Raw genomic sequence first — 11,141 nt, forward strand, 5'->3', positions numbered from 1 at the left:
CCTAGGTGCATCACTACTTTTGTGTGCCTACTCCTTAAGTTCCACTTATTCATTTTCCATCATTGTTAACTATTTTCATAAATTATTGACAACTAAAATGGCTTGCAAATGGTGATCAAGCATTCACAAGTGTTAGAGCATGAACAAGTGAACTAGCAAGTACAAGATACAGCAATAATCAACCAAATCTAGCCATAATCAAAGCATAAATAACTTCATCTTCCCCTAGAACAAGAAGATCGAGTTACACATAATATATTTCACATCATCTTTCAAGCAAATAAAGAGAAAATGGAGGAAGAGATGCTTATTCAAATGAAGAAACAAGATCTCCCAACTTCATCAACTTCATAGCCATCCAAATATTTGATTATGTCAAGTGTTCTTCAAGTTTCTCCAAGGAAATAAGAAAACTAGACAAAAAACTAAAACTAGAGAAAAATCCTATTTTGTTGTAACTCCTTTTCTTGCTTTACCTATTCTCCTTGTTTCCTTTACCTTTTCTTCCCAAAAAGTCCTTAATTGGAATCTCCAATATTCCGTCTTCAAGTGCACAAGATGCTTTGGCAGCTTTCCAACCGAAATTCGTTGTGAAACAAGAGTCAAAAAACAAGTGTGAAATGTGCACAAGTTGTTTTACAAATTGCAGAGGAGAGAGATGGATCCAAGACCACAGATCCAAGGGGTACCAAGCTAATCCTAACTCGGATCTAAGATTTCTTCAATTTTTTCGCTTGTTTTGCAAGCAAGATCTGAAGACTCTCTTATAGGGATCCAAGCTTGGATCCCTTGCCCTTGGATCTGTTCCTCTAGCTTCTCAAACGAGGTCTCCGATCTGAGGGTAATGGGATGGATTCGAACTCAAATCCAACTCCCCTATTTCCAGCTTCAATTTTCTTCCTTTTCTGCATGATTTTTTCTTCTCGTTTCACTTAAGCGTTATCCTCCAAGAAGTACATTGCATCTTCTTCAATGCAGGCAAGTATTTCATGCACTAATAACCTACAACACCACACATTTATGCATTAATCCACTCATTTTGCACATTTAGTTTACTAAGCGACACTTGAAGAAATTTTCACCAAAAGGGCTTAAAATGGCTATGAACCCCTAAAAACATGCTAAAAGCTTACATGTAACCATATGAAACACAGGTGAAATATTCACTTATCATATGAAATCATATGAAACACAAGCTTGCATGTAACCATATGAAATATACCACCCATACCTATAACTATCTCTCATCTATATTTTGTGATAAAGAAGTTAGTTATAGATTCTTTAAATTCTATGAAATTACATCGTTAAAACCATAAAGGTGTTTTCTTACTTTCGTGTGAGTGCTCCCTAGGTTCAACGCGTCTATGAACTAGTGTTAAATCACAACTTTCATTAATGATACAACACCTTTAGATAATCATAACTAGTAGCCAATTAATCATGATTGAAATACAAAAAGTGTTTGATTGCACAAGAAATAAATCAAATAACTATGATGAGATCACATAACAATCACAGACACTTAATCCATTCCTTAGCTATACAAACTAGCAAAACATGATAGTTATGAAAACAAGAACCAAATTTGTATTATAGCAAAAAATAAGAATCAATACAAAAAATAAAGTGATAGAAGAGATGTCACCCTTATGACTTGAGTTCCAAGCTCTCTATTTTCATCCTCAGCTTCATCTATGCTAGCTAAATATAAGATGGATAAACTACACTAACTACACTATACTAATAAACTAGAGAATTCTAGTGAAAGAGTACATTTTGCATAGTTTCTCTGGGCTTCAAAGTTACAAGAAATGTTCAAAATAGGCCTTACTTATATAAGATTAAAGCTCTCAAACAACTTATTAAAGTTAATGCAAATTGCTCCATGAAATTACCAAAAGTTGATTCCTAAAATATCCAGACTTTCTTGGGCAATTGCCATTGAATTTTAATCACAAAAATGGTCCAAAAGTTGTGTGAATAAGCTTCAAGTTCCAAAGCAATTTTCATAGCTGGAATATAAATACGGGGGTGGAAAACATAGGGGTGGTCACATATTTGGTTCATGTATTGTCCTCCCTTGTAGGTTTGCACTTTCTGATGGTTCTAGAAATTGCTCTATTTTTGTACCAATTTAGATTGCAAATTTCTCGATAATGGAAGGCAAATTAGTTCTTGCACAAAACGTTAAAGTTATAGTCCTCTAAGTCAATTTTTCAATGCACTAAGAGTCATGCCATTTGGAGCTTTGAAGACTAATAAATGTCCAAAATACCCTCAACTGGTCAAAACTTTGTTTTGAGACTTTGGCAATAGAAATGCACTTCTATATTTTAGCTTTTTTATTATCAAAACCCATGAACTGGATTTCGATATCTTCATAGGAAATGTAGATATATGTCTTATCTTCAAAATAGTTCAAGAATCATTTCAATCCAATATTTGTAACTTAGTTATTTCCAAAACACTAGAAGATGTTAGAACTATCAATTTTTTCTTCTTTGCCACTTGATTGCATTTTATACTTTGAACATTTTGCACTTCATATCAATTAAAGGCAACTTCAAATCATCAAGAGTCATATAAATATCTTCTCACTTCACTTTATTTGATAATTGAATCATTAAAACTTAGAAAAACATAAAATTTTCACTACTTTAATGCATAGAAATGCAATATTGCTCACTTAAGCTAAAAAATGGAAAATTCACTAGAAACTTTATTTAGCTTATTAAAATGAGTAAAACATACCAAAAAGTATATAATAAAGCACACTGAATTTACGTAAGATAAACACTTATGATCAATGAATTGTCTAGTACTTTTTGTTGATTCGTAAGATGCTGGAAACTAGGATGTGCGCTATTATTGGAGAAACATCCAAATACCAAGTAGGTAACTAGCTAGGTACAATGCAATAAATTTGAGTTGTGTTATTCATGGTACTAAATATGTATAAGACGTTTAACAATATTGTGCTTTTTTTATATCTATTCTAGGCAAATTAAATGGATGGCTGCTTAGATATATAATGAGCACCCAACAAATTGTTATCAAGCTAATTTTAAAGTTTGACAGTGTGAGAACTCAAGAAAATTATGTGTATGCTTTGCATTTATTTTATTTTATTTACTTTGATATAAATATTACATATAATGAATAAGTGGTTAAATTAAATGCCTAATTGAATTTTTATAAAAATTGAGAATTTAGAAATATCCTAGAATGGTGTAAATTTTCTTATAGGAATATACAAATTAAAACAAATAAAGTTAGGAGACAAAGCATGAAATAATGAATCTACAGCCCTTAGTAAGCAAATAAGTTAAAATCAAAGGACCAATTCAACCTTAAAACTCTGTTTTAAAACTCGGACCGGACCGGCTGGTCGAACCGGGAACCGGCCAGGTAGCCGGTCCGAGTCATATTTAAAAACCGGAAATTTTAAAACCCGGTCAAAGTCGGTCAAAAATCGGGTGTGACCGGAAACAAACCAGTTTTTCCGGTTCAACAGTAATTTTTTTAAAAAAAATTCAAACTTTATAATATTATGGTTTGACCCCTAAATTGTTAAAACTTATTGATATACCTCAAATATTTGATACTTTATAAATATTGTCCTACAATTTGATGTTATTTTTCAATTAAATTCATAATTTTAATTCTAAACTTGTTAATATTTATTAAATAATATAAATTGCTACTTGATTGTTCTAATTTCTTTGTATTTTCTTGTTAAATATATTTGAAACATCAAATATATATGAATATACCTTTATTAATATCAATATATTATTAGATATTATATATATAATATTTTAATTTTTAAATAATTTTTTTTATGACGTCATCCGGTTCGATCCCTATCGACTCCCGGTCGAACCCATTGACCCCTGACCCTGACCTTGGCCGAGTCGCTATCCGGTCCGGTTCTGAAAACATAGCCTTAAAAACTAAACGAATAGCTTCTGGACCCGAATGGGACTTAGGCAAATTAATTTCTAAAGCATGGGGCGGTGACTAACAACTGCTAAGTTAGCTGTCAAAGAGAATTAGCTGCCAGCATTTGCTAGGTCCACGCGGCAATCGAGAGAAAACTAGGAGAAACTATCTCCCAATAAAACTAAGTGGTGGCTGAGGAAACAAACAAAACTTTGGGCGGTGGCCGAAAGCAAAGGAAACTAGGTAGTTCTGTCTTTCTTTTCTTTCATTCAATCTCTACAAAACACAACCGAGAGAGAAAATAGGGCATCAAACCATTTCTTCCTCTCAAACACCAAAGCCCAGAGCTAAGTAAGTGATAAGAGGAGAAACCAGTCTGCAACTTCGAGTATCAGCCACATCAGTGAGGGAAAAAAAATAGCAGGTGCAAGAGTTGGAGGAACCAGAGCCGAGAGAGGAGAGCAATCTATAATTATCGAGCTTTAGGAGGAAAAAAAGTAAGAAACTTCAATAATCTCTTGCTTACTTATCCGGTATAAATGAACATATAAGCTGCATGTTAAGTTTTAGCAACGAAAATAAGTTTTGATTGAGGAAATGTTCTGGTTTAGGATTAAAACTACTGCATGACTGAAGTTGTAGGAACCGAGAGTAAATCACTTGAGTTGCAACCTATTATCATTGGAAAATGGAAACTAATGTAAGAAATGCATGCAATATGGTTATCTCAGGTATTATAAGAGGTTTAGTTGAAGAAACTTGGGGAAAAGTTGGAAATTTGGGTTGAGACCGTAGGAAGAAACCTGCTGGAATTTTTCCAGATTCACCCGAGAGAAAGAAACTGAAGGTGCAGCTTATTAACCGAAAGTATGGAGTAATTTTCTGCTAGAAGCTCAAACTATATGTTATTTCCTTGACTTACCTGAGCAACTAGAGTAGAGTTGATAGCTGGAGTGAAAACTTTGCAAGAATTGGCTGGTAGTTTCTGTCTATCTAGCCGAGAGAAGAGGTAAGGAAATTTTCCAGATTTCTTGACAGATTTTGGGTTCCAAATTCCTATGTTGAAGCTTAATACCTTGCATAATATTTTAGTCTTAGCATGCATGTTGGATTTGAATATGTAATGAAGAAGTAATGGAGAAGTTTCTTGTTTAAAAGTTGATTGCTGCCCGAAACAGTCACAGCTTGGCCGAGAGAGAGAGTTAGACCTCTGTTTAGCTTTTCTTTTGAAGTTTTAACTGTAAACTTTATGTGGGCTGGTTAAGGCTACTCTGTAGCTTGAGAATCATGTTTTGCATGCTGAGTTAGAGTTTAAACTGAGGAAATTATGGAGGAATTACCGTATATTAAACTGCTATATTGCCGAATGATATAGTTAGATGATGACAGAATTATTGTGACTTCTTGGTGGAATAACATGCTGGAATTACATGTTATTTGTTTTATTTCATGGTGGATAGAATGTATGTTGTGTGATTGGTGATTAAGCAAGCAAAAGATGGAAACCTTGTTGAAAATTTTGAAGTGATATTGCTGGAAATTTTGCTTGCTGGCTGAAACGGTGAAGAGTTGAGTCTTCCATGATGTTTTCATAAATTCTAAGATAACTTATTGTAATTATATGCATAAAATAGCTTATAACATCTTGATCTTGTCCTCATGAACGTTTTAAAGAACTTAAAACTTGAGGGGCTAGTGTAGTGGAACAAATTGGAAGTATATACAAACTAGAATCTGGTTTAGCTTAAAAAGGAAAGAAATGAAAAGTTCACTAGCCTTAATCTTTAAATTTGGGGTGAAAATAGTTTAACCTTAGTTTAAACACCTCACAAGACCTTAAATTTGGAGTACATGTGTATCTTGTGAGAACCCGCAAATTTTTCTAATTTTATATATTATTTATTTTATTTCCTTGCCTGCATTTTTATTCATTATACCCTACTATTTTGATTTTCCCAGAGATTTTATAAGTGAATAGAGTTTTTAAATCATTTTTTTAGTTTAAGTTAGTTCATGAGAAATTAGGAGTGTATATGGGACGTAGGGCCCGCTAGTACGTTAAATGAGAGAAATTCGGTCAATTAGATTAAGTTTTGCATAAAGGGATTTAAATACTAAGTGTTAGGAGATAATTAGAGGTTACCTAGATGGATTAACCATGGGGAGACAAGAAAATAACTTTAAGCAACAACAAAGTGCCAAGTGTCACTACCTAGTCAAAGTTGGACTTGCCTGACTTTCTTAACTTTACTAAAAGATTAATTTTGACCCAAATCATCTTCATTTTATACCCTTCTTGGCCAAACCTCTCCTTGAGAGAAAAGAAAAGAAAGCTTCAACTACTTCTTCCATTTCTTGCACAAATCTTGAAATCTAACCGATTAAACCTTGAATTAGTCCACAAAAGTGACTCGCTAAGGGAGTTTGAAGGTCTTGGTGGAGTTGTTTTGGAAGAAAGAAACCTAAGCTACTACCTTTCTTGAAGTATCAAGGTATGGTGTGTAGAAATTCATAGTTTGTTCTTAATAATGGTTTATTAGTGGCTTTTGTGGCTAAATATGTTGATTTGTAGTAGATTTGATGGGTGGAAATAGAGTTTTGATGGATTTTTTATTTATTATTGATTTCTCTGTTTTTATATAGTAATTATTGTTTAGTCATGGATTGATGGTTTGTTATAGTGTAAAATGGAGTTTGTATATGTTGGATATGCTTGGTTGAGGAAAATTTCTGGTTTGGTGCGGAAAATTCCAGATTAGGGTTTCAACTTACCCTGTTCTGCCCGGTTCTGTTAGGCCATGATGGAGGCCGAATCAGCCTTAGTTTAAAACATGAAAGTTGTAGGAAATTATGTTTTATAGCTGCCTGTAAAATTTCAATCCAATTATATTACTGTAGCATGTGAAAAGACAAACATACCCCTGACTGCCATAGGTAGAGTTCGGTGGACAGTGTTGACATTTCACCAATCTGACCGCGTCTGTTCACCCTGATCTGTACCGAATTAGCATTTGGCCAAAACACAGAAGTTGTAGTTCTATGTCGTAGCTTTCCAACGGTTCTAAAAACCCCTCAATTGGACTTCGGTAGCCTGAGTTATTGTCGTTTAAGCCTAGTACGGTTAACTAGCCTGATTGTGAGACTCTGGTTCGGTAATTTGAAATTTGGATCTGGTTACACTACAAACTGGACTGAGTGGTCTTCATCAAAGTTGTAGGCCTTTATCTTAGCTTCGAAACCGTATAAATTTCACACCAATTTGATAAGCGTAGCTTCGGTTGTGTCCGATATGCTAAGCGACATCAAATCTGTCTTTTGTTTTATGATTTAAACTTCATTTCCGGACATTTTCTTAGCTTGATTTTGTACTTGTACGACTTTGAGCCTATTGAACGGCTATTAAAATGAGATTATTTTGTGTGTGACATTGGGGCTGATTTGAGGAAAAATGAAGCCATGATGGCTGGAAAAGCAAGGAAATTTAGGGAAAATGCTGTCCAATTTTCTAGGCCGTCTGATACCTTTAAGTTGGAGTTGCATTGTGGTAGAATGAGGGGGTTTGGGGTTGTTTGTAACCCTCATACCAACTATTATCCAAACATTTCATGTTTATACTTTTGTACTAGTATATAACTTGGAGAGGCACCCGACTAGTAATCGAGCCTCACTTGTGCATCTCGTTTACTCGGTTTTGGATGTGGAAACTTTAACTACCTTACTTTGTTATTCTTAGCATTTCACGGTGATTAAGGCCACTTTGGGTGAAAATTTTGAAGTACCTGTACTTAAACTGGTGAGTGTACCACTCCCCTCATTGTTGCTTAACTTGGTTTCTGTACATGCAATATGTGGTATGAATGACTGTATTATCTGTTTATACTGTTTGAGATGAGGGTGTACTTCATCACACTCGTTCCTTTGTCTGTTTATATGCCTATTTACTGTGCAAATTTGAATCTGCTATCCGTATCTGTATCCGTTCTGACGTCATTTGGAAGCTTGTATCCAACGACCTTTCTGTGACTTTTGAGCTCAAATCCTGTGGCTAAGTTACTCAAGTCGAGCCGGCAAGGGTCTGGTCAATTAGATAACGAACCACGATAGTCTGTTCTAGAAATCTTTGGGTATTGAGACCCTTGATTCCGGTATACTCGAGTATTACCACTTTTGTTTCTGTTAAGGTGTTCGGGCCCGGTAAGGGGTATGTTTGGTGAACGGCATTTGGTATAAAGTGGTGTTCTACAGGACTGAACTGGTTACTTTATTTGGAAAGTTGATGGAGTGTCAACTACTTTTTGATCAAGTTTCGGTGAAGCAAATGTGAAGTTGGCTCCTGAGAGCTACCCGTATCCTTTCTATCTATAGTGTTTCTTTATTTCTTTATTTGATTTGCATATGTGACTAATTGAATATCAAGTTTCATGATTCTTACTTGCTATTATTTTGGTACCTCATTGAGCGTAAACTCACCCCCTTTTCGCTATCTTTGTTTTCCTTTCAGGGGACAAACTTTGAACTCACTTTGAACTCATGGTTTTGGAAGAAAGGGTCGAGCAAGTGTATATGTTATTTTGTTAAGCTCTTTTTCGATCGAAACCCTAATTGTATTTTGAACAATATGGATACTTTGGCTTGTACTTTAGTTAATTTTTTCAAGACTCCGATGTAAATGAATAGTTAACCTTGGTTATTCAGTGTATTCATTTGAGATGTTGCTCTCCTATGGATTTGGTAAGTTATCTTTGAGCATGGTGGTCAGTAATTGATCGTTTTCTTAGGGTTCTATCGCGTGTACTATAGTGAGTTTGTGAGATTCGACTCCGTAGTCCTGGCCAGAGCTGGGCAGGCGGTCCGCCGAACCCTTTGATTCGCCTTAGGGTGAGGTGGGGCTGTCACATATCTCCCCTGTTTGAGTTGATAAAATTGATAAATCTCGAAGAGAAATGTAAGAATGAATTGCTGGAATTTCACATCTTGTTTAATAAGCTAAGGAAATTGGTTTCTAGTGATTTAAACCTTAAATTGGTGAGATTTTAACGCTTAAAACTTCTCTCCTTACACTTTAGAACTTTAGAACTGATGTTTGGGGCTGCACATAAAATCCCTAATCTTAAAAGTGTGAATCAAATAGGAGTTTTAAGAGGACTAGACTGCCTGGATTAGTTGAACTATGCTTAGAGAATCCTAAAACTCTAAATAAACTTATTAGAATTCACATTAAGAATACATGAATGATTGTAGTTGTATTTTACCTCAGGAATTGAGAGTGATCAAGGATTTAACCTAGAAAGCGAAGCTTAATCGACCTTTAACGGTGAGTGTTTTCACATTTGTGTGCTTAAATTGCCTGTATTAGTTAAGTGATTATGCCAATGCTTTATTATGAAGTGTTTTCAATTGTCCCTCGCCTTCTAAGTCGGGAGTGTACTTTATCGCACTCGACTTAGTTTGAGGTTAAAGGTTGAGAATTGATCAAGTGTTATTGTAAGTGTGCATGATTGTAAGCCGTGTGTGTACTTTACCATACCGGCTGAACTGGGCCCCAAAACCCTTTGTTCAACGGACTATTCGAGCCAGCAAAAAGGACTTGGTCGGATAGGACGGTAGATTTGGGTAAGTGTATTGGTATGCTCGAGTATTACCACGGAGTAGCAGATTACTGATATTGATATGGCCATCTAAGTGAGGGAAGTGTTTATTGTTTCGGAGGTTATAAGAAGGAGTTCGGTGGAGTGTGTAGTGCATTGAAGTGGCTCTAATGTGAGCACCGTATCCTTTTAAAAGTGATTGTTTGGTGATGTGCTTCCTCGATTGCTTAATGAAAGTGATTGTACAGTGAAATGTGCACTACTCGCTTAATTGTAATGATTTAAGTGCTTATTGATTGTTACTTGCATGGAAACCTCACGGCGTAAGCTCACCCTTCCATGCCATTTGTTTTCCTTACAGGAGTTGGAGATTGAAAAGTGATTGGATGGAATTGGAAAGTTGATTTGGGAAATTCCATCACTATGCGTATATATTGGAGTCACGTTTTCTTTTGTATTTTAAGATGGTTGAATCTTCTGTTTTCAGTTGATGTAATATTAAGAATGGATGTTTAGAACGTGTATTTTGTTTCTTTTCGTGGACAAATCTATGTTTCAAGCTGATTGGAGTGGTACTTAAGAGTGAATGTTCAGTTGTTCAACGGTCATGTTATCTCTGAAGTTAACGTAAGTGAGTGAGTCCTGGCGAGAGCCAGGCAGGCGGTCCATTAACTTCTAGGGTACGCCCTATGAGGAGGTGGGGCCGTCACAGACAGAGGAATTGAATGAAATTAACAATTGCTAGCAAGTATAGAAGCTTGAATATGGAGGAAAAATTTATTCCAATGTTAGAATGTTTTAAAGATACACTGAGTTCCTCAACATGTGACAATAATGTGAGCCCTTTTAGAATAAACAACCAAATAGTTTCGAGCCTTGCTCAGTTGACAGGTGCAGCTCCTATGCTTTTGGCTATCTTTGCTCTTATTTGCAAGTATGGTGGGATGATTAATGCATAGCTGCTATTGGTGAGTCTTTTTACAAGACATACAGAAATTGCATAAAAGATTGTACAGAAAGGAGAAAAGAACAAACTAACACTGTGAAACCCTTGCATATGTGAGATCTATCACCCTAATAAAGAGTACATGCATGGAAACTCTTTTTTTCACATTACAAGAAGTAAGAGTTTCAATGACAACAAGGGTTGTAACTAAAGGACAGAAAGTTCTCACTATTTGTTTTAAATGACAAAAAAAATAAAAAAGCTACCACTGCCTTGACACTATAGATCCATCACTAATTCCCTTAGTGACAAAATTTTGGGATTGGCAACTTGAGTTGTCACAAAATCTGCATATCATATTCATTAAATAAGAAAAAGCTGTCACAAAAAACCTTTATAGTGACAACTTTTAAGTGTCGAAAATAGTGATAACAGCTCACTTGTCACTTATATAGTAACTTATTTAATGACATCCAAGCTATTCTTGACCCTTTTAAAGGATCACTTTCGTCCAATATTTCAACGTGAAATTGACAAAGGCAATACTAGTCCAATCATACAATCCAATTTCAAGTTTATTAACTACTATAAGAACACTGCACCAATTCAATACAAGGTGAATGTTTCTAGAAGTAACTTCAACAACTATAAATTCTGGTTGA

At 35.1% G+C, this 11,141-nt stretch overlaps 1 long non-coding RNA gene across 1 annotated transcript; it reads left to right on the forward strand.

Annotated features, from left to right (window-relative positions):
* Positions 1-4,027: 4,027 nt before the first annotated feature.
* LOC140037704 (uncharacterized) lies at positions 4,028-10,135 on the forward strand. The gene is made up of 2 exons (XR_011841715.1): positions 4,028-9,259; positions 9,895-10,135. It is a non-coding gene; the product is annotated as an uncharacterized lncRNA (long non-coding RNA).
* The last annotated feature ends 1,006 nt before the right edge of the window (positions 10,136-11,141 follow it).

The sequence above is a fragment of the Coffea arabica genome, chromosome 3c, assembly GCF_036785885.1.
Source record: "Coffea arabica cultivar ET-39 chromosome 3c, Coffea Arabica ET-39 HiFi, whole genome shotgun sequence".
Classification (NCBI taxonomy): Eukaryota; Viridiplantae; Streptophyta; class Magnoliopsida; order Gentianales; family Rubiaceae; genus Coffea; species Coffea arabica.